At 39.2% G+C, this 25,658-nt stretch overlaps 1 long non-coding RNA gene across 1 annotated transcript in view; it reads right to left on the minus strand.

The window, feature by feature from the left end:
• Positions 1-332: 332 nt before the first annotated feature.
• The window catches only part of LOC107979734, a 37,205-nt gene continuing 11,879 nt past the window's right edge, over positions 333-25,658 (minus strand). The window contains exons 2-3 of the long non-coding RNA XR_004769955.1: positions 12,985-13,074; positions 333-397 (exon numbers count right to left, since the gene is read on the minus strand). This is a non-coding gene — a long non-coding RNA (uncharacterized LOC107979734). The remainder of the gene's footprint in view (positions 398-12,984; positions 13,075-25,658) is intronic.

Consider the following 25,658-nt stretch of genomic DNA (forward strand, 5'->3'; position numbering starts at 1 on the left):
ACTCCCTTTTTCATTCATCTGAAGTACTCATTCACAGCTATGCGATAAAATTAAAGGAGCCCTCTGTCCCCAGGGTGGCACCGATGTCAGAAAGGCTTTGATACTTGTCATCTGCTAGAAGCATGTTGCCCAAGCACCTTTTCAGTTTCAAGAGACAAATGCTCAAAAACACACCAGAGAGGAAACACACTGGGTGGAAACTTAAGGCATCAGGCTCTTGCTGCCATCAGCAATGGAATAGTCAGGAAAAGAAATCACATTTCTGAGATCCTATTTTAGTTCTCCCAAATGGACATGATAGCAGATTTCACAACCTCAGAAAAGTGTCTTACCTGAGTTTCAGTGCACAGTTTTGTTTTCCGGAGGCAACCGCTGAAGGTATTTAATCCATCAAGTACTAATAAAGAGGAATGAGAATTATCATCTCTCACATACATAGAAAAACATTGTTCAATTTTTGCTAATATCATTTAATCATTGTAATGGCCGAATCACTGTTACCTGTCACCAGAATCAAGAAAGAAATGACTTGCTCTCTTATAGTATGTCACTCTGAGAAAAGTTTTTATAATGGGTATTACTCTGTGAGAGCCGGGCATGTTTGGGTAGCACCTTCCCATCTTCACATCACATAGACATTTATTAGATTGCTGAACACAGAGTAACTTTGTGGACAGTGCTCTCTTGACTCAGATACTTCATTGAAATTCCCCAAAGGGTCTAACATGCCATTGAGTACCTCCTATCTCCACTGAAAGAGCTACAAAGTATAACAAGAGTCTGTAACAATTCAAAGAGATGTACAAACATGGTCACCTCAAAAAAAGAAAAAAAGCAGAATCATTGTTTCCATTTACAAAGATCTAAATTGGGAGCTAGGAGGATACAAAACAGAGGCAAAGGATCGACTCTGGGGGAAAAAAGGATATATTCCGATTAAACCTGGAATTCTGATCAACAGCATCTAGCACACACAATGCTTTTTCTTATAATTGCTTTTCAAACTCTAATTTGATCCTGAGAGTTCCTTCGGGGCCTGGGAGGTAGAATTCCCCTTAGATCAAGCAATCATTATTCCCCATTTTACAAATGAGGAAAATGAGGCAGAGGAAGTTAAGTAATTGTTTACTAAATCATTCAACGGTTTATCACTAGAGAATAGTGAAGTGAGACAGGGATAGCTGCAGGGCAGAGTATTTTTGTGGTGCTCAGACATCCAGGCCCCAGAATCTCCAGTCTTTCTTCTTTTAAAGTTAGATTTGGGGTGAGACGTTGTGTCCATTTCTCCATCTCAAAGCTGGGATTTTGTCTGGCTTGAAACTGTGCTGGTCTTGTTCATACTGTCATAGTCTGAGTTCATATGAGCATCAGTCCCGTTGTATACAGAAGAGGTTTCCTTCCATCTACCATCTCTGGCTCTTACAATCTTTCCATCTCCTTTTTATCATACATATAATGAAGAAGTTATTTAAAATTGGTGCCTGCTGGGAACAGGAACATTATTTTTCTTATAACATTGTCCCTGGTTATAACAACCGTACTTCAGGGCTTGCCCAGTATCCAATAAAACAAACTCCATAGTTTGAGTCTTTTACTTTTGGTGGACATTCTGGTTTTTTGTTTTTTGTTTTTGTTTTTGTTTTGTTGTTGTTGTTGTTGTTGTTTTACTTACATATTTTGGTTGGTCTCCTTAGTTTTTGTTTGATTGGTTTTCATTTTGTGTTTTACTTCCTTTTCCTTCTGGAAAGAAAAAAGGACCTGAAGGTAGTTAAGTAGAAAGTGGGGAGCAACTGGAAGGATTTGACAGAGGGGAAAACTTGATCAGATATATTGTGTGAAAAAAATTAAAATTAATTTTAAAAGTAATTTTAAAAACTTAGGTTTTAAAGAAGCTGCATCCAAAATCTGTCATCTTGACTACTGCATTGAAATTCTTGCTTAAAAACAGAAAGCCAGCATTAATGAAGGTAAGAGTGGCTGAGGCTGTTTCTCACCCATTTCAATTTCACAGTTAAGGAGTATCAATGATATATTGTAATAGGAGTTAAATTTCTTGAACATATACTATAAGTTGAATACTTTTATTAATCATACATAATCCTAATAATAGTTTACACAGTGGTTATAGGCTCCCTATACATACAACTACATAACTTTAAGGACACTGTGTCATTCATTGAGGGTTTTGCTGTCAGGCCACATTTGCAATTAAAATCAGGTCTTTTTAAGTTCAGATTCCATACTATGATCCCTCTAATGTAAGCCAGTTTTGTATATAGAGTTGAGGCCCACAGTCCACATCTTAGTAGAGGTCCTCTAATGCCTGTTTATCAAATGTGCCAAAATAAACAAGCTGCCCCAAAGTAGATGGGGATTAAAAACAAGGGGAGTCTACCTTACCGTGCATTAGCCTTCAGTCAGTGATGGATAAACAGAAATGGACCTACTACTCTAATTTTAGCAAACACCATTATTTCTATAAGAATAACTTCCAGATGCCGGCCTGGGTGTCCATTTTGTTATTTCTGGCAAAGAAAACCCTCACATTTTGCCAGCCAGAGAGAGCAGAATCTACTAATCGGTGCCAGCCATGATTTGTTCCCCCAACATAAAAGCACAGGCCTTTCCCTTGGAATGCTTTGTTATATGCTTCTTTCCCCCGACTGTTCTGTCTGCAACAGCACAGACTCATAGCCATATCATGATCTGCAACTGAGCTTAGAGCTAATCTCTTAAGTTAGTAAATCGATTATTATCAGTCAATGGCATTTTCCTTGGGCTATACCATCCCTCTAGGAGAGTATTTCTCAAAACTTGCTTGGTATTTGAGTAGCTGGAATGATGTGAAGAACACAAAAACAAGCCTGTCAAGACAAAATAGGGCCTGGGTCTTTCCATTTTCATGATTCTGAAAACAGGCCATTTTGAAAATAATTGTTATGGTTCACTTCACTTACCTCTTTCCTGTCCCCCATCAGAGCTAAGCCCATGAGCTTTCCTAATGATGTCTCTGGATTAGAAGTGCTCCCCCACCCCTGCCCCAACAAGACTATGCTAAGAAACCCTAGGAGGCTGTGAGAGATATATAGAGCATATATGGAGAGAGGGATAATTAGGCTATTGTATGCACTACCCTCAAACTTTTGAGGTCACATAGTTAGTTCTTAAAACTGTAGGTTCAGTGGAAAGAGCTAGCCTGTCCTCCAGATGCTCTGACTTCTTGTTGAATGGAATTGCTAATTACATCTCACTGTGCTCTGTACAATTCGGTTAGCATGATTACGACTGAGTTGTCAACTTCCCTACACTACACATGAGGTTCCGCAGTTGCAGACTATTCTGAGGCTGTTTTTTTTTTAAATGTAAATGACGTTTTATTTCTATTTTTAAGAGATGATAACAAAACAAAATAAAATATAATAGCATATAACAAAATCCGTCATATTGAAATTAGACATGACATGCCAATGAAAAATAAGAGTCCCAAGAGAGAAGGCACAAGATTCAGAGTCCCACTTGTTCACACATTTGGGGGTCCCATAAAAGTACTAAGCTGAAAACTATAGTATGTAACAATAATTCTTTCCGCCAAGCCGCCTGAGTCCTCTCGCCATGTGTGAGTTTTCTGCCAGGCGGCCCAAGTTCTGCCCGCTGCCACGTTAAGGTCCCAAGTAACACACAGAGACTTATATTAGTATAAATGCCACTTGGCCAATCGAATAGGATTTCTTATATGCTAGCTCAGTGTTAATTATCATAAATCTATATATTTTATAAGACTTATCTTATTGGATGCCAGCAGCAAGCGTCCTGTCTTCCCCGGGCTCACATGGTGACTCTGTGCCTTCTCCTCCCTTTCCCAGAATCCTCCTTGTCTCCTAGCCCCACCTATTTTATTTTCTTATTGGCCAACAGTACTTTATTTATCAACCAATGAGACAATCCTATACACAGAAGGACCTCCCCCATCAAGAGTATATATTCAGGGGACTTGGTGAAAATACTTGTAGGCCCTGTGACTGTTCCCTCGGTCTCTATGAGTTCATATGAGCTTTGTTCAGTTGTTTTAGAAGGCCTTATTCTCCTACTGCCCTCCATCCCCTCTGTTTCCCCACTCGTTCTGTCTCGTCTTCCATGGGGTTCCCTGAGTTCTGAGGGAAGGGATTTGATGGAGACCTCTGGTTCCACACCCCACCTTTCTGCACTTTCCTTTCTGCTTCTCTGTCACCTAGTGGTACATTTAAGGTAGGATGTCTCACAAATCATCCATGTTGCTTAGATCCTCCAGCCACCAGAATTAAGCCAAATAAGCCATTCTATTTTTACAAAATATAAAGCCTGAAGTGTTTTACAGCAACAGAAAACAGACTAAAGGGTGAGATTCGGGTCTATTCTGCTCCTAAACCAGGGCAGAAAAACTCAGTTCTCACAGAACTGATGAATCCTCTGTTGTGGCTCCTGAGTTACAACTTCTCCCATTGTATCTAGCCCAGGGCCTGAAATGACATTCCTATTTCCTTGGGGTTCCTGAAAGTCAGCTGCACATGTGGGGTATTTGTCACCACGCCACTCCTGTCACTCCACTTGTACTTTTGTTTGTCCAGACCCCCCATTCAGATCCCAAAATATCCTCCTAAGTTCTTTCCACACACATACCTCTTAAGTCAGCCACTCCCTTGATATTTGCACTTGATAAATTTTTAATTTTTTTATAATTGTAATTAGACCAATTTTAAATTAGAAGCAAGTTTCTTTTTTTCTTTTATTAAAGAATTTTATTTTTTATTTTTTAGAGTCAGGAGGGCAATTCAGTGAACACTGAATGCCCCAAGTTTATTCTTCACCATTCTTAAATATCTTAACCAAAAGGGGAAAACAGTACAGACTTGCTTCCTCAGTTCTCCAAGGATTCAGAAACCACACCCTAGATTTAATTCTGAGTTATCTGGCCTTGAGGGTCAAGAGTAACCACACCTTATACCAAATCTGTTGTATTTCAGATCTGTTTGGTGTCTTTAGATAAGACACCCAAGGTCAAGATCAAACATGCCTTGGACCTTTAGGTCTTATGACTTACTTACTAGGGACAGTTTTGAACTCTCTGACCTTGAGCCAAGATGAAGTGGAGCCATCCTTATGGGCCCCAATAGCAAAGGGACTTGCAGCACTATTTAATTTTCCTTTTAGTGCGAGAGTGTGTGTTTAAGACAATCTTGAGTTAGTGAGTGTCCCTGAATTCCATAATATTTTTTTAATTTTTTTATTTGAATTAGAAACAAGATTGTTTTACATGTCAATCCCAGTTCCCACTCCCTCCCCTCCTCCCCCACCACCTCCCCCAACTAATCCCCTACTTATCACATATCCTTTCTGCTCCCCAGGGAGGGTGAGGCCTTCCATAGGGGGTCATCAGACTCTATCGTATCCTTTGGGATAGGGCCTAGGCCCACCCCCATGTGTCTTGGCTCAGGGAGTATCTCTGTAGGTGGATTGGGCTCCCAAAGTCCACACCTATGCTAGGGATAAGTGCTGAACTACTACAGGAGGTCCCATAAATTTCTGAGGTCTCTTCACTGAAACCTATGTTCCTGGGGTCTGGAGATCTCAAAGATGATACCAACTAACAATCTAAGCAACAGAGGAGAGGCTACCTTAAATGCCCTCGCCTGATAATAAGATTGATGACTATCATATATGTCATCTTATAGCCTTCATCCAGCAGTTGGTGGAGTAGAAGCAGACACCCACAACAAATCATTGAACTGAACTGGGATCCAGTTGCAGAGAAGAACGAGTAATGGGCAAAGTGTTCCAGACCAGGCTGGTGAAACCCACAGAAACAGCTAACCTGAATAACAGGGAGCTCTTAGTCCCAGACTGATAGCTGGAATACCAGAAGCAAGCTTCTTTTACATGTCAATCCCAGTTCCCTCTCCCTCTCCTCCTCACTTGCTCCCCACCAACCTCCTATCTCAACCCCTTTCTGCTCCCCAGGGAGGGTGAGGCCTTCCCTGGGGATCTACAAAGTCTGTCATATCATTTAGAACAGGGCCTAGACGCTCTCCATGTGTCTAGGCTGAGAGAGTATCCCTTTATGTGGAGTGGGCTCCCAAAGTCCATTCATGTACTAGGGATAAATACTGATCCACTACCAGAGGCCCCATAGACTGCCCAGACCTTCAAACTGACATCTTCATTCAGGGCATCTGGAACAGTTCTAGGCTGGTTTCCCAGCTATCAGTCTGGGGTCCATGAGCTCCCACTTGCTCAGGTCAGCTGTTTCTGTGGGTTTCTCCAGCCTGGTCTTGACTCCTTTGCTCACTCCTCTCTCTCTGCAACTGGATTCCAGAGCTCAGCTCAGTGTTTAGCTGTGGGTGTCTGATTCTGCTTCCATCAGCTACTGGATGAAGGATCTAGGATGGCAGATAAGGTAGTCATCAATCTCTTTATTGAAGAAGGGCATTTAAGGTAGCCTCTCCACTATTGCTTAGATGGTTAGTTGGAGTCATCCTTGTAGATCTCTGGACATTTCCCTAGTGCCGCAATTCTCTTTAAACATATAATGGCTCAATCTATTATGGTATCTCTTTTCTTGCTCTCATCTATTCTTCCCCTGACTAGATCTTCCTGCTCTGACATGTCCTCTTCTCCCTCTTCTCCCCGTCTCTTTTTTCTAAATCCCTCTCTCCTCCCCCATGCTCCCAATTAGCTCAGGAGATCTTGTCCCTTTCCCTTTCTCTGGATGACCATATATGTCTCTCTTAGGGTCCTCCTTGTTTCCTATCTTCTCTGGCGGTGTGGGTTGTAGGCTGGTAATCCTTTGCTCTATGTCCAAAATCCATATATGAGTGAGTACATACCATTTTTGTCTTTTTGTGACTGGGTTACCTCAATCAGGATGGTTTCATCTAGTTCCATCCATTTTCTTAAGAATTTCAAGATTCTATTCTCCCCCACCCCCGCTGAGTAGTACTCCATTGTGTAAATGTACCACGTTTTCACTATCCATTCTTCAGTTGAGGGGCATCTAGGCTGCTTCCAGTTTCTAGCTATTACAAATAATGCTGCTCTGAACATGGTTGAACAGATGTCCTTATTGTAATAATGTGCATCTTTGGGGTATATATCTAAGAGTAGGATTGCTGGATCTTGTGGTAGACTGATTCCCATTTTCCTGAGGAACCGCCATACCAATTTCCAAAGTGGCTGCACAAGTTGGCACTCCCACCAACAGTGGAGGAGTGATCCCCTTTCTCCACATCCTCTCCAGCATAAACTGTCATTGTTTTGTTTTGTTTTTTTATTTTAGTCATTCTGACAGGAGTAAGATGGTATCTCAGAGTTGTTTTGATTTGCATTTCCCTTATGGCTAAGGATGTTGAGCACTTTAAGTGTCTTTCAGCCATTTTAGATTCCTCTCTTGAGAATTGTCTATTTAGTTCTGTACCCCACTTTTTAATTAGATTATTTGGTGTTTTGGTGTCTAGCTTCTTGAGTTCTTTGTATATTTTGGAGATCAGCCCTCTGTCAGATGTGGAGTTGGTGAATATCTTTTCCCATTCTGTGGGCTACCATTTTGTCTTGTTGACTGTGTCCTTTGCCTTACAAAATTTCTTAGTTTTAGGAGGTCTCATTTATTAATTGTCGATCTTGTGTCTGTGCTACTGGTGTTATGTTCTGGAAGCAGTCTCCTGTACCAATTCATTCGAGGGTACCCACTAATTTCTCTTCTAGGAGGTTCAGTGTGGTTGGATTTATGTTGAGGTCTTTGATCCATTTGAACTTAAGTTTTGTGCATGGTGATTGATATGGATCTATCTGCAGATCATGCCAGCATCCAGTTATTACAGCACCATTTGTTGAAGAAAATGCTTTCTATTTTCCATTGTATAATTTTAGCTTTTTGTGGGGGGGTTAATATCAGCATTTTCTACTCTATTCCATTCATCTACCTGTCTATTTTTGTGTCAGTACCAAACTGTTTTCAGTTTAGCTCTGTAATAGAGCTTGAAGTCAGGGATGGTAATGCCTCCAGAAGTTCCTTTATTGTACATGGTTGTTTTGGCTATCCTGGGTCTTTTTTTCCATATAAAGTTGAGAATTGTTCTTTCAAAGTCTTTGAAGAATTGTACTGATTGCATTTAATCTGTAGACTGCTTTTGGCAAGACTGCCATTTTTTACTATATTGATTGTTTATCTAACACAGTTTTCTCCTGTGTTGGTCAACAGGATCCCAGGCTTTCTGATGCTCTTAACAACTCTTCTGGAGTTGATGATCAAGCATGATCACTTCCTGATTATCTTGGGCTGGGCTGGATGTATTGATTCCAGTGAGTAGAAAATAGCAGAAGTTATTGAATGTCATTTTGAGACTAAGATGTAGGGCTTCCTTCATCTTAGTAACCATTCTTTTCCACATTCTCATGGATTGTTCCTTTTGAGACATGCAGTGACCATGTCATGATTCAGACTCATGCAAACATCCTCTTGGTAAGAGACCAACTCCTGAAAAGCATGTTGTTAGAAAAAAATATATTTTACTTGAGCATGAAATTTTACCAGGAGTTGTGATGAGGGTGCATGGTAATAAGCTCTTACCTCATCTTCCCCTTTTATGAAAAGAGATGTCCAGTAGAACAAGCTATCCAAAATTTAGAGCAACTACCCACAGAACAAATGCTTGGAAGAAATATAACTTCTTTGTGCATAAAATCTGTTGCATGCATCTACTTTGACTTTTTATGGCTTTCTCTAAAGTATGTATTGCTGCTGTCCTTTTTTAAATGAGAGAATTCTTACTTAGAGGAAGGGGCAGAGGATAACAATGGAGAAACACTGTCTTCTAAGACACTATTGTCATGTCTTTGTAACTCATGTGTCTTGGAACAAGATCACAATGCTCAAACCATGACCACATAGGAAGCACCATGGAGTAAAACTAACTAGAACATGTTGGTTGTTCTAATAATGAAGACACGCTTCTCAGAGCAAGAAAAGCAGTTCCAGAATTGTGATGCTATTGCACAGAAACCGTGTAGTTAGAAAAGCAATCTGAGCATTTCCATCTCTTTCAGACATATATTTTTCATATTTCTGTGTTTTCTACTTTTGTTCATTTAGCCTATCTCCTAATGGTAAAGATTAGCTCTCTGCAACTTTTCCATACAACACATTCTGCAAAACGTTCTTGTAAAGCTCCAATAGTATTCCTTTAAAATAAGATCCTAGAAGTAGAATTGGTAAGTAAACTCCAGGAAAATGACAAAAGCACTAGCTTTTGATGACAAGTGACCTTCTAGGACATTTGTGAACACTTTGGTTCCCTACCATCAGTATAGAAGGATGTCCATTTACACATTCTTTCTCTCCTCTCCTCTCTCTCTCTCTCTCTCTCTCTCTCTCTCTCTCTCTCTCTCTCACACACACACACACACACACACACACACACACACACACACGGTACTCTTAGTGAGCCTGTTTGTTTCCTTCTATTTTTGCTAGTAAACTAGTATAAAATTTGATCTAATTGCTATTTGTTAATATCTATTGAATTATGTGTGATGCTAATCCTCCATTTCACTTCTCCTGGCTTCATGATATTCCATTCTTTGTGTGTGCCAATATGCCAACATTATAAGAGTCATTTCCATCTCTTACTTGAAACTCCTGCCAAAGTATTCCCTCAATAATTAGAAATGTTTGCATTTAAATAAACTTCTCCTTTTATTTATCCCCAGGGTCAATTTCTTTACAAGTAATTTGTGGGGGAAAGAGTATGGTTAACTTGTTTTCAGAACAATTTTATTGATTTGCCAACAATAGATGTTACCAATTGTATATGAAGTTGTATCCTCTAAAAAGATATAGGGAAGTGATATCCCATGGGATCTGTGGACACAAACTCATTTGGAAAAGGAATATTTACGATGACATGAAGTTAAAATCCTAATCCAATGTAACCTGTGCTCTTATGAGAAGACAAACACAAAGTTACATAGCATCCAAAGATGGAGGCTGTGCAGGACAGTTCAGAGCAAGAGGAGCTCCACCTGATCATTGATATCTACACATTTATCTATAGGATATCAATTACTTTCAAATGAGGAATGTGAAAACTAGCTTCCATACCAGAATTTGGAGGTTCTTTAATTGAAAGTATGGTTACAGGGATAGAGAGGGCAAGAGTTGAGGGAATTAGCGTGCACTAAACACATGTATGAGTGTTCAAAGAACAAATTAAGTAGAACTTATATAAAAAGGAGAAACTAACAATTTGTCCCAAGGAGATAAAAAGAGTGGAGAGAAAGCAGAGCTAAGAAGGGAAAGAAGAAAGAAAAGAAAACTGCAAATAAAACTCTGGGAAACTGTGAGGAGACCAAAGGAAATTAATATTGTTACATCTCTCAAGAATGATATCTAGTGATGAAGGGACACCACTAAAGGAAAAGCACACAGACCAGTAAAAATTACAGCACTGTCAAAATGCCCTGTCCATGATTAAAGGAAGAGGCCATGATGATAATCACTGTGCGAACCTCGGAGATAAGGATTTATCTTCAAGAATAACTATAAAAAGCTGACAACTCCAATTTAATTATGATGGAGTAGGTCTTGAATGACCATAAATCTACCGCCATGGCCTGTATGAAAATTAAGATGCAGGGGTATATGTTTTAATTTATAGGGTTCTTCTTTGGACTGCCTATAAATCAAAACAATAGCAGAGATTTCAAGGACGGAACACATGTGCTGCTCATTTTCTGAGGCCTTCATGGGTGGGTCGGGACTTGGTTTTGATTCTGTAAAGCCAGCGCTAGAATGTTGCTTGCCCTTCTTCTGTCCCCTTCCACAAATCTAGTTTTAAAAAAAAGTTAAAAATTTTTCAAACTCTGTGAAAATTAAGTTAAAAGGCATCTTAAAATTCTACTTATTGGATCTGAATACAGAAATTAATGTAACTACCATGTGAGGCAGCTCATTTCATTACTAATAACATACTGACATCTATTCTAATAAAACATTATCTCACTTAACCTTCAAATTATAAGTGGGCATTATGAAGACCCTACTTACCTAATAAAAATTATTTTCTTTGATATATGGAAATAGAAAGTGAGTATCTTGTTTTCCCTTCTATTAGAAAAAAATCAATGCAATTATGATGAATTGTTTTTTCTGACATCACACTGAGATTTATTGCTTGATGTTTATGTTATTGTATTTAGATTTGGACAACTATAAGAGTGGGGCCTCCTCCCAATTCTTACTCTTCATTATCTGAGTCTTGGAAATAGATTTCACAATACAATGAAACATCTACAGGACAGTGAAAACATGAAACTATTTTATGTAAAGGATTACAGCAGAGATTCTCAACCTGCGGCTCAGACCCCTTCCTGGGTCAAATGACCCTTCCACAGGGGTAGCTTAGGCTCATCAGAAAACACAGATATTTTTTTACAATTCATAATAGTAACAAAATTACAGTTATGAAGTAGCAATGAACTGATATTATGCTTGAGAGTGACCACAACATGAGGAACTGTATTAAAGGATCACAGCATTAGGAAGGTTGAGAATTAGTGGCTTACAGAGAGCCTACATAAACAAAGGCATCTGGGTGTTCTGAGGTCAGCAGCAGACACAGTGGGGTGGCTCTTGAGCTCACAGCCTGGATATTTATTGCTTTCTTCCAATCCACCTCCCGCTATGGTCTGGCAGAAAACGATCCTGAACTTATGGTCACAGTAGCAAGTCTAATGCAATGGTTCACAATTGATGGAACACAATTTCGGATCGAAGATCTGCGTGATGTGATGTTTTCTAAAGACTATTTGTGTACATCTTACAGTGGGTGTTAAAAGTGGCATTTGTTGGGCAAAGGCCGGGGAGACTGTCTAATATCCTCTATGTTCAGGACCTGATATAACAAAGAACACAAACTGTCTGGCCCCAAATGTCAACAGTGCCGAGGTGAGAATACATGTATACTAAGGGCATATCAAGCAAAGGCAATAAATACTTTCCCTTGAGACTGTTGGGAATTCACTGGCTTTTATTTGAGCATTGGGGTCGTTTCTCTATCTATCCTCTCTCTCTCTCTCTCTCTCTCTCTCTCTCTCTCTCTCTCTCTCTCTCTCTCTCTCTGTGTGTGGTGTGTGTGTGTTGTGTGTGTGTGTTGTGTGTATGCGTTTTCTGTGTGTGTGTGTGTGTGTGTGTGTGTGTGAGTGTATGTGCGCACACGTTTTAAGGAAGGGAGGACAAAGCTCAGCCCCCTGTGGCCAGGGCCTGAAAATTGGTTCTGTTTTAATAGCCTCATGGAGCCAACAAGGGGTGGACGTGAAATTGCCACATAAAATTAGCAAAGCTGGATGAAGTGTCAGAGCCCTTGGTGACTTTAAGGTCAATCCCAGGATGCATTGTGCTCCAGTTCCAAACCAATTAGGGATTAGAGCTGGATAGGGATGCATTACTCAGTCATTGATGCAATGTCCAGACAAATGGAAAGGGAATTTTGTCTAAATAAAGAATTGTATAAATTCGATAGTTAAAGTACTGTGCTTTTCCGGAGTCAGGCTCTCCCTCTAATTGGCAGGGAATCTCTTCCTTCCTTCCTTCCTTCCTTCCTTCCTTCCTTCCTTCCTTCCTTCCTTCCTACTTTCCATCCTTCCTTCCTTCCTACTTTCCTTCCTTCCTTCCTTCCTTCCTTCCTTTTTTCCTTCCTTCCTTTCTTCCTTTTAAATCCTAGGAGCTTAGAGCAACATTGTCAGGATGTGAGAGCCACGATGTAAGGAAGAAATCACATTTTGAAACTCCTAATAATGAACACTCTTGGTGCGAGCTCCTGACACTTTTGGGAACCAGCTGAATTCAGGATGGTTAGGACTGGATGGATGCCCCACACTTCTCTTTTCTTACACTTGATGAAAAGCAGGATGTGTGCCATCCCCTCTTAGGGAAGAAATAGCTCTGAACAGCTTTACCTTCAGTAATTGTGAATGGATCCCCAGGTTCGTTGTACAGATTTAAAAGCCTTATCCTTAGGGTTCCAAATACTTCAGTCTCAGACAGTTCTGCAGAGGAAAAAAAAAAAAAGCATGGTATACATTCTCTCTGGATAAACTTTCCCAATGAGACTTTGCCCATTATGTGCAGAATAAGGAAGCTGTAAAGCTCTGCCCAGGTAAAGTGACCCGGTCCAGGAAGAGGGCACTAGAGCCTCACTTGGGTGCTCTGATGCTATCTCAATAAACTTTCCTACCTCAATCCTGTGTCACTTCCTGCACAAGGAATTGAAACACCAAACAACTCCCAGCTCCACTTTTCTTCAAAGACTTTTTTTTAAAATAATTCAAACCTTTTATTGCAGAGGCCATGTTGTTGATTTTGATGTTTAAAGAAATGCAAACTTATTGCATCGATCTTATTACTATTATTCAGTGAATGCCACGTGTGTGAGGCTTTCTTCATTTGGTAAGTTGTGCTTTAGTTCCTAGAGAAGATGTTCATGGTTGTTTTCCTCACTTTTAGGTAAGAGTGCTTCTAAAATTAAAAATAAATAAAATAAAAATAAAAACATAGCATCCCCAAAGCCTTTTTAAAAACCTTTTTTTTTTTTTTTCGAGACAGGGTTTCTCTGTGGCTTTGGAGGCTGTCCTGGAACTAGCTCTTGTAGACCAGGCTGGTCTCGAACTCACAGAGATCCACCTGCCTCCACCTCTCGAGTGCTGGGATTAAAGGCATGTGCCACCAATGCCCGGCTTAAAAAACTTTTTGAGATTATGCTTTAATTATAACATTTCTCCCTTCCATTCCTTGTTCCAAATATGTCCCTTCCTACTCTCCTTTACATTTATGGCCTCTTTTTTCACTAATTCTTATTGCATGCATAGATATATTCATATATATGTATACCTGTTCCTAAATATAACCTGTTCAGTCAATATAATGCTATTACCTGTTTGTATGTTGTCAAGACTGACTGTCACTGAACACTGGCCACTTTTTTAGAGAAGGCCACTGGCCACCTTTCTAATCCATTGCTTTCCTCTGTGCCTGTAGTTCTTTTTGTGGGATTGAGGACTTATAAGTCTTTCTCTGTTCAATTTGGCATGTTCACTGGTGTCTAGCATGTTCTCTGGTGTCATACTTGTTCAGCACATAATTAGGCAGCCACATTGGTGAGAATTTATGGGTTTACCTTTCTGACATTTCTAGGAAGCACAATCTCACAGCAAACTCCTTGATCCTCTCTGGCTCTTAGAATCATTCCACCTTCTTTTCTGCAATATTCCCAAAATATTGCAGGTGTGTTTTCTAGATGCTTCCACTGGCACTGGGCTGCATAAGCCTACATTTTGATTGGTTGTGGTTTTTCTGTAGTGCTCTTATTTACAAAAAGGTTTCCTTGATGAGGACCAAGGACTAACTTACTCATGGTTATAAAAAGAGATGTTATGGTTAAGCGACCCTGCTCGGAAACATCTGACACCAGGGACCTGCTCACTGGATCCGAACTTGGCAGCAGGATCCAGCACACCCAGACACTGCCAAGGCCCCAGTGCAGTTCCGCCTCCATCCACCAGCCAAGGTAGGCCAGGGGCTGTTTCTGGTTCTGGTTAAGAAACCCTGCTTGGAAACATCTGATGCCAGGGGCCTGCTCACCGGATCCAAACTCGGTGGCAGGATCCAACACACCCAGACACTGCCAAGCTTCAGGTAACAGTGCCACCTCCAACATCAGAGTATTGGAACTGTTTGAATCTACCAGAAGGGAACCTTGGTCCCATACCCACAGGGAGAGGAAGAGACTCCTGCTACACCAGCCAGAAGAAAGGAGGAGAAGAGGACAATGTAAAAGCACATTCAAAAACAGAAAACCCAATATGACATACTGGAGACCAGGAACCATTCACCAGCAAAATCTGAACATCATAATGCAGATGAAGCAGAAGAGAACGACCTTAAAACCATCTTCATGAAAATGATAGAGGACCTCAAAGAGGACATGAGAAAATCCCTTAAAGAAATGGAAGAAAGCATGGCGTTGGTGGCACACACCTTTAATCCCAGCACTCGAGAGGCAGAGGCAGAGGCAGGTGGATCTCTGTGAGCTCGAAACCAGCCTGGTTTACAAGAGCTAGTTCCAGGACAGCCTCCAAAAACACAGAGAAAACCTGTCTCGAAAAACAAAACAAAACAAAACAAAAAACAAAACAAACAAACAAACAAAAAGAAATGGAAGAAAAACCTAACCAAAAAGTACAAGATATCAACAAATCTCTCTCAAGGAAATAATACAAGACCTAAAATCTGAAATAGAGACAATAAAGAAAGCACAATCTGAGGGAATGCTGGAAATAGAAAAGCTGAATAAACTATCAGGAACTACAGATGCAAGCATAACCAACAGAATACAAGAGATGGAAGAGAGAATCTGAGGAGCTGAAGATACACTGGGAGAAATAGACTCATCAACCAAAGAAAAACTTTCCCAACATAAAGAAAGACATGCCAATGAAAATACAAGCCTACAGAACACCAAATAGACTGAACCAAAACAAGGTCTCCTCACCTCATAATAATCAAAACCCCAAACATACAGAATAAAGAGAAAATATTAACAGCAGCAAAGCAAAAATGTCAAATAACATATAAAGGCAAACCTATCAGAATTACACCTGACTTTTCCATGGAAACTCTGAAAACCAGAAGGTCCTGGATAGATATTCTACCTACAATAAGAGACCATGAATGCCATCCCAGACTACTATACCCAGCAAAGCTTTCAATCAATATAGATGGAGAAAACAAGATATTCCATGACAAAACCAGATTCAAAAAATGCATATCCACCAATCCAGCACTACAGAAAGTTCTGGAAGGAAAACTGCAACCCAAGGAAGTTAACTACAACCAGAAAAATATAGGCAATAGATAATCCCACTTTACCAACAGCCAAAAGGAAAAAGGGATAGAATTCTACACATAATTTCACCACCATCACCAAATCAAAAACAAACAAGAATAAAAAATCAATGGTCATTAATATCCCTCAACATTAATGGCCTTAACTCACCTATAAAAAGACACATATTAGCAGAATGGATAAGAAGACAGAATCCATCCTTCTGTTGCATACAGGAAACACACTTCAACTTCAAAGACAGCTGGTACCTAAGAATTAAAGGTTGGGAAAAGATTTTCCAATCAAATGGACCCAAGAAACAAGGCAGGGGTAACTATCCTAATATCCAACAAATTGAACTTTAAACTAAAATCAATCAAAAGAGATGAAGGAGGTCACTTCCTACTCATCACAGGAAAAATCCATCAGGATGAAGTCTCAATTCTGAACATTTATGCCCCAAATACAAAGGCATCCACATATATAAAAGAAACATTACTAAAACTCAAATCACACATAAAAGTTGACACACTTATAGTGGGAGACTTCATTCTCACCACTGGACAGGAACACCAGACAGAAACTTAACAAAGGAACTTGATGGGGGAAGTACTTCTGTATATGTTTATCTTATTGATTGTTAAATAAAATACTGTTTGGCCAATGAGACAGCAAGTTAGACCAGACTAGAAGTCAAAGAGGATTCTGGGAAATGTAGTAGAGAAGTGCTGATCCAGGCAGGAAGTGACATAGCAAGGAGACTCATATTTAAGCGAAGGAGAAACAGGAAGGGCTCTCTTTTCCCCTCCACTCCTGCTTCAGCTGCACAATGTGATCCACCGGCAAGGAGGGATGCCAATAAGGCGTCCGATAAGATAAGTCTTATAAAATATATAGGTTTATGATAGTTAAGACTGAGCTAACAGATGAGAATCCTAGTCATTGGCCAAGCAGCATTGTACCTAATACAAGTTTCTGTGTATTCATTTGGGCCTAACTCGGGCGGGTGGCTGGCGTAAAGCTCACATGTAGTGGTGGAGCTCAGGTGGCTTTTTCGAGAAAGATTTATCATAACAGGAACTAATAGAAGTTACCACACAATTGGACTTAACAGATATCTATAGACCATTCCATTCAAATACAAGACAATTTACCTTCTCAGCACTACATGGAATCTAAAATCTAATCTAAAATCAACCACATACTTGGCAACATAGCAAGTCTCAACAGGTACAAAAAAAAATGAAATAACCCCCTATAACTTATCAGACCACTATGCTTTAAAGTTAGAATTCAACAACAACACGATTTACAGAAAACCTACAAACTCGTGGAAATTAAGTACCACCCAATTGCACAATTCCTGGGTTGAGGAAGAAATAGAAAAAGAAACTAAAGATTTCCCAGAATTCAATGAGAATGTGGACACAACATATCTAAACATATGGGACACTTTGAAAGCAGTGCTAAGAGGAAAGTTCATAGCATTAAGTAACCATATGAAGAAAGAGGAGAATAATCACACTAGAGAATTAACAGCACAACTAAAAGCTTTAGAAAACAAAGAAGCCAATACACCCCGGAGGAGTAGATGCCAGGAAATAATCAAATTGAGGGCTGAAATCAGTAAAATGGAAACTAAGAGAACAATACAAAACACCAATATAGCAAAGAGTTGGTTCCTTGAGAAAATCAACAAGATAGACAAACCTTTATCCAAACTTACCAAACAGCAGAGAGTGAACATGCAAATTAATAAAATGAGGGGGACATAACAACACACACAGAGGAAATCTAGAGAATCATCAGGTCATACTTCGAAAACCTATATTCCTTAAAATTCGAAAATCTAAAGGAAATGGACAATTTTCTGGACAGATTCCACTTACCAAAATTAAACCAAGAACAGATAATCAACTTAAATAGACCTATAACCCCTAAGGAAACAGAAGCAGTCATCAGAAGTCTCCCAACCAAACAAAGCCCAGGGCCAGATGGCTTCAGTGCAGAATTCTACCACAAATTCAAGGAACAGCTAATACCAGTCCTCCTCAAAGTATTCCACACAATAGAAGCAGAAGGGTCGTTGTCAAACTCTTTTTATGAGGCTTCAATAACCTTGATACCCAAGCCACACAAAGACACACTAAGAAAGAGAACTACAGACCAATATCCCTCAGAACATTGATGCAAAAATTCTTAACAAAATGTTGGCAAATCGAATCCAAGAACACATCAGAGAAATCATCCACCATGATCAAGTAGGCTTCATCCCAGGGATGCAAGGATGGCTCAACATGTGAAAATCCATCAATGTAATCCACCATATAAACAGAATGAGGAAAAAAAACCACATGATCATCTAACTAGATGCTGAAAAAGCCTTTGACAAAATTCAGCATCCCTTCATGATAAAGGTCTTGGAGAAATCAGGGATAACAGGAACATACCTCAGCATAATAAAAGCAATATACAGCAAGCCGACAGCCAACATCAAATTAAATGGAGAGAAACTCAATGCAATTCCTCTAAAATCAGGGACAAGGCTGTCCACTCTCTCCATACCTCTTCAACATTGTCCTTGAAGTTCTAGCTGGAGCAATAAGACAACAAAAGGAGATCAAGGGAATACAAATGAGAAAGGAAAAAGTCAAACTCTCAATATTTGCAGATGATATGATAGTCTACATAAGTGACCCAAAAACCTCTACCAGGCAACTCCTACAGCTGAGAAACACCTTCAGCAAAGTGGAAGGATACAAGATTAACTCAAAAATATCTGTAACCCTACTATATACCAATGACACATTGGTGGAGAAAGAAATCAGAGAAACATCACCCTTTACAATTGCTACAAACAACATAAAATATCTTGGGGTAACACTAACCAAAAAAGTGAAAGACCTGTACCATAAGAATTTTGACTCTCTAAATAAAGAAATTAAAGAAGATACCAGAAAATGGAAAGATCCCCCATGCTCTTGGATAGGTAGAATCAACATAGTAAAAATGGCAATCTTGCCAAAAGCAATCTAAAGATTCAATGCAATCCTCATCAAAATCCCAACATAATTCTTCACGGACCTTGAAAGAACAATTCTCAACTTCATATGGAGAAACAAAAGACCCAGGATAGCCAAAGAAACCCTCTACAATAGAGGAACTTCTGGAGGCATCACCATCCCTGACTTCAAGCTCTATTACTGAGCTGTAGTCCTGAAAACAGCTTGGTATTGGCACAAAAATAGACAGGTAGACCAAGGGAATAGAGTTGAAAACACTGTTAATAACACACACACTTACAAACACCTGATTTTTGACAAATAATCCAAATTCATAAGATGGAGCAAAGAGAACATCTTCAACAAATGGTGTTGGCATAACTGGATGTGGACATGTAGAAGTCTGAAGATAGACCCAAGCCTTTCGCCCTGCACAAAACTTAAGTCAAAATGGATCAAAGACCTCAACATAAACCCAGCCACACTGAACCTATTAGAAGATAAAGTGGGAAATAACCTTGAATTAATTGGAACAGGAGACTGCTTCCTGAACATTATACCAGTAGCACAGACACTGAGATCAACAATTGATAAATGGGTCATCCTGAAACTGAGAAGCTCCTGTAAGGCAAAGGACACAGTCAGCAAGACAAAATGGCAGCCCACAGACTGGGAAAAGATATTTACCAACCCCACATCTGACAGAGGGCTGATCTCCAAAATATACAAAGAATTCAAGAAGATAGTCTCCAAAACACCAAACATTCCAATTAAAAAGTGGGGTACAGAGCTAAATAGACAATTCTCAATAGAGGGATCTAACATGGCTGAAAGACACATAAGAAAGTGTTCAACATCCTTAGTCATCAGGGAAATGCAAATCAAAACAACTCTGAGATACCATCTTATTCCTGTTAGAATGGCCTAAGTCAAAAACACCAATGACAGTTTATGCTGGAGAGGATGTGGAGAAAGGGGAACACTTCTCCACTACTGGTGGGAGTGTCAACTTGTACAACCACTTTGGAAACCATTATGATGACTCCTCAAGAAAATCGGAATCAGTCTACTACAATATCCAGCAATTCCACTCTTAGGCATATACCCAAAAGAAGCACATTCATACAACAAGGACATCTTTTCAAACATGTTCATAGCAGCACTATTTATAATAGCCAGTAACTGGAAGCAGCCTAGATGCCCCTCAACTGAAGAATGGATAGAGAAAATGTGGTACCTTTGCACAATGGAGTACTACTCAGTGGGAAAAAAAATGGAATCTTGAGGAATGGAATATGCAGGAAAATGGATGAAACTAGCAGAAACCATTCTGAGCGAGGTAACCCAATCGCAAAAAGACAGGCACTGTATCTACTCACTCATATGTGGATTTTAGACATAGAGTAAAGGATTACCAGCCTGCAGCCCAGGCTGCTGGAGAGGCTGGTAAACAAGGAGGACCCTAAGAGTGACATACTTGGTCACCCGGAAAAGGAAAGATCTCCTGAGAAAATTGGGAGAATGGGAAGAGGGGGGAAGCTAGGAGAATGAGAAAGGGAGAAGAGGAGGGATGCAGAGGACATGAGTGAGCAGAAAGGTTGAGTCAGGGGAAGAATAGTTGATAACAAGAACGGAGATACCATAATAGAGGGAGACATTTTTGGTTTACAGAGAAATCAGGCACTAGGGAAATGTCTGGAGATCTACAAAGATGACACCAACTAACAATCTAAGCAACAGAGGAGAGGCTACCTTAAATGCCCTTCCCTGATAATGAGATTGATGATTAATCTATATGCCATCCTATAGCCCTCATCCAGCAGCTGGTGGAAGTAGAAGCAGACACCCACAACTAATCACTGAACTGAACTGGAATCCAGTTGCAGAGAAGAACAAGTGATGGACAAAGGGTTCCAGACCAGGCTGGTGTAACCCACAGGAACAGCTGACCTGAACATCGGGGAACTCTTGCTCCCCAGACTGATAGCTTGGATACCAGCATGGGACTGATCCAGACCCCAGGAACATGGGTTTCAGTGAGGAAACCTTGGAAATCTATGGGACCTCCTGTTGTAGTTCAGTTCTTATCCTTAGCATAGGTGTGGAGTTTGGGAGCCCATTCCACATAGAGGAATACTCCCTGAGCCAAGACACACAGGGTTGGAACTAGGCCCTATCCCAAAGGAAATGATAGACTCTGATGACACCCCATGGAAGGCCTCACCATCAAGGGGGAGCAGAAAAGATATGTGATAGGTAGAGTTTTAGTTGTGGGGAGCATGGTAGGGGAGAACGGGAGGAAGAAGGGAACTGGGAGTGTCATGTAAAACAATCTTGTTTCTAATTCAAATAAAAAATTCTGCAAAGACAAAAAAATCTATTGTACTTCTAAAAAAGAGATGTTAATGAATATTCTATACTATAGAATGGGTTTTGCTAATTTTGCAGATAGACTTTTTAAATAATGTGTTTAAACAATGTATCATTGCACTGTCTTTCCCTGCGTTAATACCTGATCATGGAATAACACACCTGTCCTCCAGCCCCTTCCTTCCCACTGTGGTTCTTCAGCCCCCCCCCCCCCGCAGCCTCTCTCCTCTCTCCCTTTCTTTCAAAGATACCACTAAAGAATTATATTACACAAAGACATCTGCTCTTCTAAAATTGCTTAGTTTTTAGATTCCTCCTAACAAATTAAAAGAAAATCCTCTTAGTACTTCCAGGTTAATTAGGCTTGTGTGCAATTAGAATAAAAGCACCTATTAGTTGCCAATGAATAATAAGTTATAATTTTTTATCTACTTTCTACCACTTTCTCTATCTCAATAGAAAATGACATGGGGAAGATAAGTAATTTTACCTTAGCCTAATCACTTCCCTGTTGCCATCTCTTTTTCTTATAATTATCCTCAATTTTTTTCTCTAATTTCCATGATAGCTGTTAAGTTGGCATCATGGTGAAATTCTCACATCTTCAAGGAAACATACATGAAAATTTTTAGTGTAGCAAGAACCTTCAACTCCTAATTCATTAATAGCAAAAAAGCTTCCATATTTCATAAGCACAATTTTAAAAATGTATTCAGGGGCTTCCTCATTAAATTAATAAGCCTGGTATTTTCACCTTATGGTAGGGGCTTGCTACTGCAGACATAGATGCTGTCGAGTAAGTTTCTAAGGCTAGACAAACTTGAAACACAAAAGAGAAGCTATGTTCATCTTTCACAAATGTATCCCACAATTTAGATGAAAACTGTTACCTTCTGTGTTTTCTTTTGCTGTCCTTACACATAGAAATTAATGAAACATCAATAGTGCTTGAAAGCTGGAAATTCTAAATGGTGCAAATAACAGCCTTTTGAGTTAATATAAATAATAACCATGTAGATAGAAGGTTCTAGTCTCATTTCCCATTTACACAAAAACATAGAATATGCCATTAAATGCCCCAAAATTTCTTATGTGGCTCATGCATAAACACAAAAAACCCTTTAAGTCTAGGTATAAACACATCATATTTAGATTATTGTTTCTAATTTTACACAATATGCAATCTTAAATGTACCTTACAATATTCCCTTCCACAAATGTTATGATGTGGACTGAAAATCTCCTTCTTTCTCTAGTCCCAAACTATCTCACATTCCAATTTGATCCTAATATTAAATAGAAGTAAAAATCCAAAAAGAAGGCAGATCATGATGAATTATAATATGAGGTAAACAGGACCAACACGGTGTCAACTAGTAAGTTTTCCCTTGCTCATCTGAACAAGTCTTTTATTCTGTCTCCTGGTCACAATTGTCACTTTGAAGGCATCTTTATCTCTAGATTTTAGATACTTCTCATCTCTTTTTGAGGTCATAGAGGCTTCAAATTTCTTGGCCACTATTGTCTCCATGACCAAAAGAAGTAAATGCTGAGACTTGGCTATATCTCATTGCTCTAGAAATAATGGGAGATATTGAAGGCAAACTTATTTCAAACAAAATGTTAGTAAGATATTAATTATTCATATTGTTTTCACTTTCTGTGCATCAATTCCTATGAGAACAACAGATAATATTGATTTTTGTAATTTTACAATAATTTTAGTAACAGGTAGAGTGATTTCTTTCACTATGTGTTTTTCATTTCGTGATATTTTAGCTATTCTATTGAGGCACTATGTCTTTCCACAAACTAAAAGAGGGTTTCTACATCTGCAAGAAGCTAAGATTATTGTAGGAAATATATTAAGCCCATAAATCAATCTGGAGATAATAGACATCTTTATCTTGCTGGGCTGCCACATCTCTGCACACAGTGTGCTCTTTGCTTAGGCACCCCTGGTTTGTTTCACTACGTTTTCTCATTTCCATACAACTTTTCGTGTCAAAATCATATTCTGCAATTTTCCTGAACAAAGAAAATCCTTTGTGTTCTTGGGGCAATAATTATCAACATTTTTTAATTTCAGTTGCCAGATGGGGGTGGGCTAGAGAAATGTATGGTGGTTATTTACTCTGTGTATTTTTCTTGCTCTCTGAGTTTTGCTTTGTAGTCAGCCTTTCTCATGATTGTGACATCATGGCATCTTTATCAGGAACCTAATATTACGATCTCTGTATCAATCAGGCAAAATATGATGGGGATGATTTTCCTTTTTTTTTAGAAGAATACAGATACAGAAAAAATGTATTTCATATATATATATATATATATATATATATATATATATATATATCATTTGTTTTCCTTTCTCTTGTTGCCATGATGGCATAACAATATGGAGTGGTAAGAATGGATATCCTTGCCTCATTCCTACTTTTAGGACAGAGCGTTCTGTTTTCATGTTAATCTATTTCTAAGTTCCCCAATGATGCCAATGTAAGACTTCCCATAGTAGTTGCATTCCTGAACTCAGTCTCTAAAGTGAATCCTACAAAGCAAATTCATGAAGCCAAATTGTGGGAAGTGGTTATTGGCAAACATCTCCAGCTCTAAGTTTACAAGAATTAGAGTAGGAATCAAGAAAGAAGGTATCAAAGTGAATGACTTATGAGGAGGCAAAAATGCATCGAAAAGCACTATTGTCATCCTTGGTTGAAATTTAAGTCTTCTAGGAAACATGATTCCTACAGATTTGGTAGTTAAATGATAGCTATTAAATTGAAAACAATGTAACAAATAAATGTTTACAGTTGCTTAGTGATATGTGCCTGTATATGTGCAATGTGTTTTGATACATTTAATAGAAATTTTCATTATCTTAATTCATTTTTTTCTCTCCTTTTGGAAAGTGTAAAAACAAGTGTTTGAAATACTAGATTGCTAAAGCAAGTTTTACATATGTGTGTGTATACACATATATACATATATATAAGTTTATTATCCTAAAGTATCTTATGAGTTATAGAATTATAAGCCTTTTTATTTATAGATGTACTACCCTCTTGTCGAATACTGACAAGGAAAAGAATGCGCTCTTCATTTCTTATTTGAAACTGTATGTTGACACACCCAAATATATCTCTGCCAAATGAAGAGAAAGGAGACTCAGCAACTCTCAATTCTTGCGTAACACGTCAGAATACACTAATAGCAACAAGTGTCCTCCGAGCTGTGCCTGAAGGTGCATGTCTTTGTCAGGCACCAGTGCCCAGGTCTGTAAACTGGAACTTGACAGAGACAAGTGAAATGATGATTCTGGCAAACATATGCAACTTTAAAAGTGTGAGTTCCCCCTTAATGGCTTTTGGGAAATGTAATTTTAGTCTGACCAAAATATCCAGATGTAGGATTTTTTAATTATGCAAATCAGAAATGAGACAATCATAGTCTCCTAGTTTCCCATTTGAATTACGCAAATGTGCATTTATAGGAAGCATGTCTCCTGGAAACATGGCTACATTTTATTAGTGAACGAATGTCCCTGTGCTCCAAGGGTGAGATAATGCTTCAAAATCAACTAAGAACTCAGAACATCTAGAAAAAGGTGATGAGCGCTCCTGGAGGCTCTTAGAAGCCATTTAGTTTCAATTTTCTGCTAACAGGGTAAAAAGAGACCGCTACTGCCATCTGTTGGTCAAATAAAGCACCACCACCTCCGGTCATCAAATGGACTTGCCAAACACAGCTGAGCCAACTCTGTATTCATCTTTTCTGTTAGAATTACAAACAAAGGGTTGTGGTTCAAATAAATTTTCATCTCTATAGAGGTTTGTGTTCTAGAAACTTGTGACGTTGTATCCTGACAAGAACGGAGAAGGGGAGAGCAAAATAGACATGAGACAGGAAGGAATATCAAGTGAAATGCGGTTTTCTCATTCTGATGAAAGAGTTCTGTTTAGGAAAGGACCATTAGCTGGGAGACAAGACTCACTGTGCCTCTTCACTCCACCTGGGGACCTCAAACCAGCCCGACCAGCATCAGCTGCTGCTTATTCCGGATGTAGCATCTCAGGGTCAAAATCTAATTGAAAGGGGAACTTTTCTGCAACATCGCCTACATTTCCAAAAGGCTCTCGGGTGATTCTTAATACACAGTAAAGTTTTTAAAAACGATACCCTGGTTGGTCTCCACTAATGCATTAAAATAAATTGTTGTGTTATTGCTACACAATATTGTGTTGTTGCTACACAACACAATGTTGTGTTGATGCTGGGCATGTGTACTTTTCATTTAAAATTGGAAATGAAAATATGTGCTTTACCCTACAGTGATTTGTCATGTATTTTTTCAATATAATGCTATAGAACATAGAGA

The sequence above is a fragment of the Cricetulus griseus genome, chromosome 4 (assembly GCF_003668045.3).
Source record: "Cricetulus griseus strain 17A/GY chromosome 4, alternate assembly CriGri-PICRH-1.0, whole genome shotgun sequence".
In the NCBI taxonomy this organism is placed as follows: domain Eukaryota; kingdom Metazoa; phylum Chordata; class Mammalia; order Rodentia; family Cricetidae; genus Cricetulus; species Cricetulus griseus.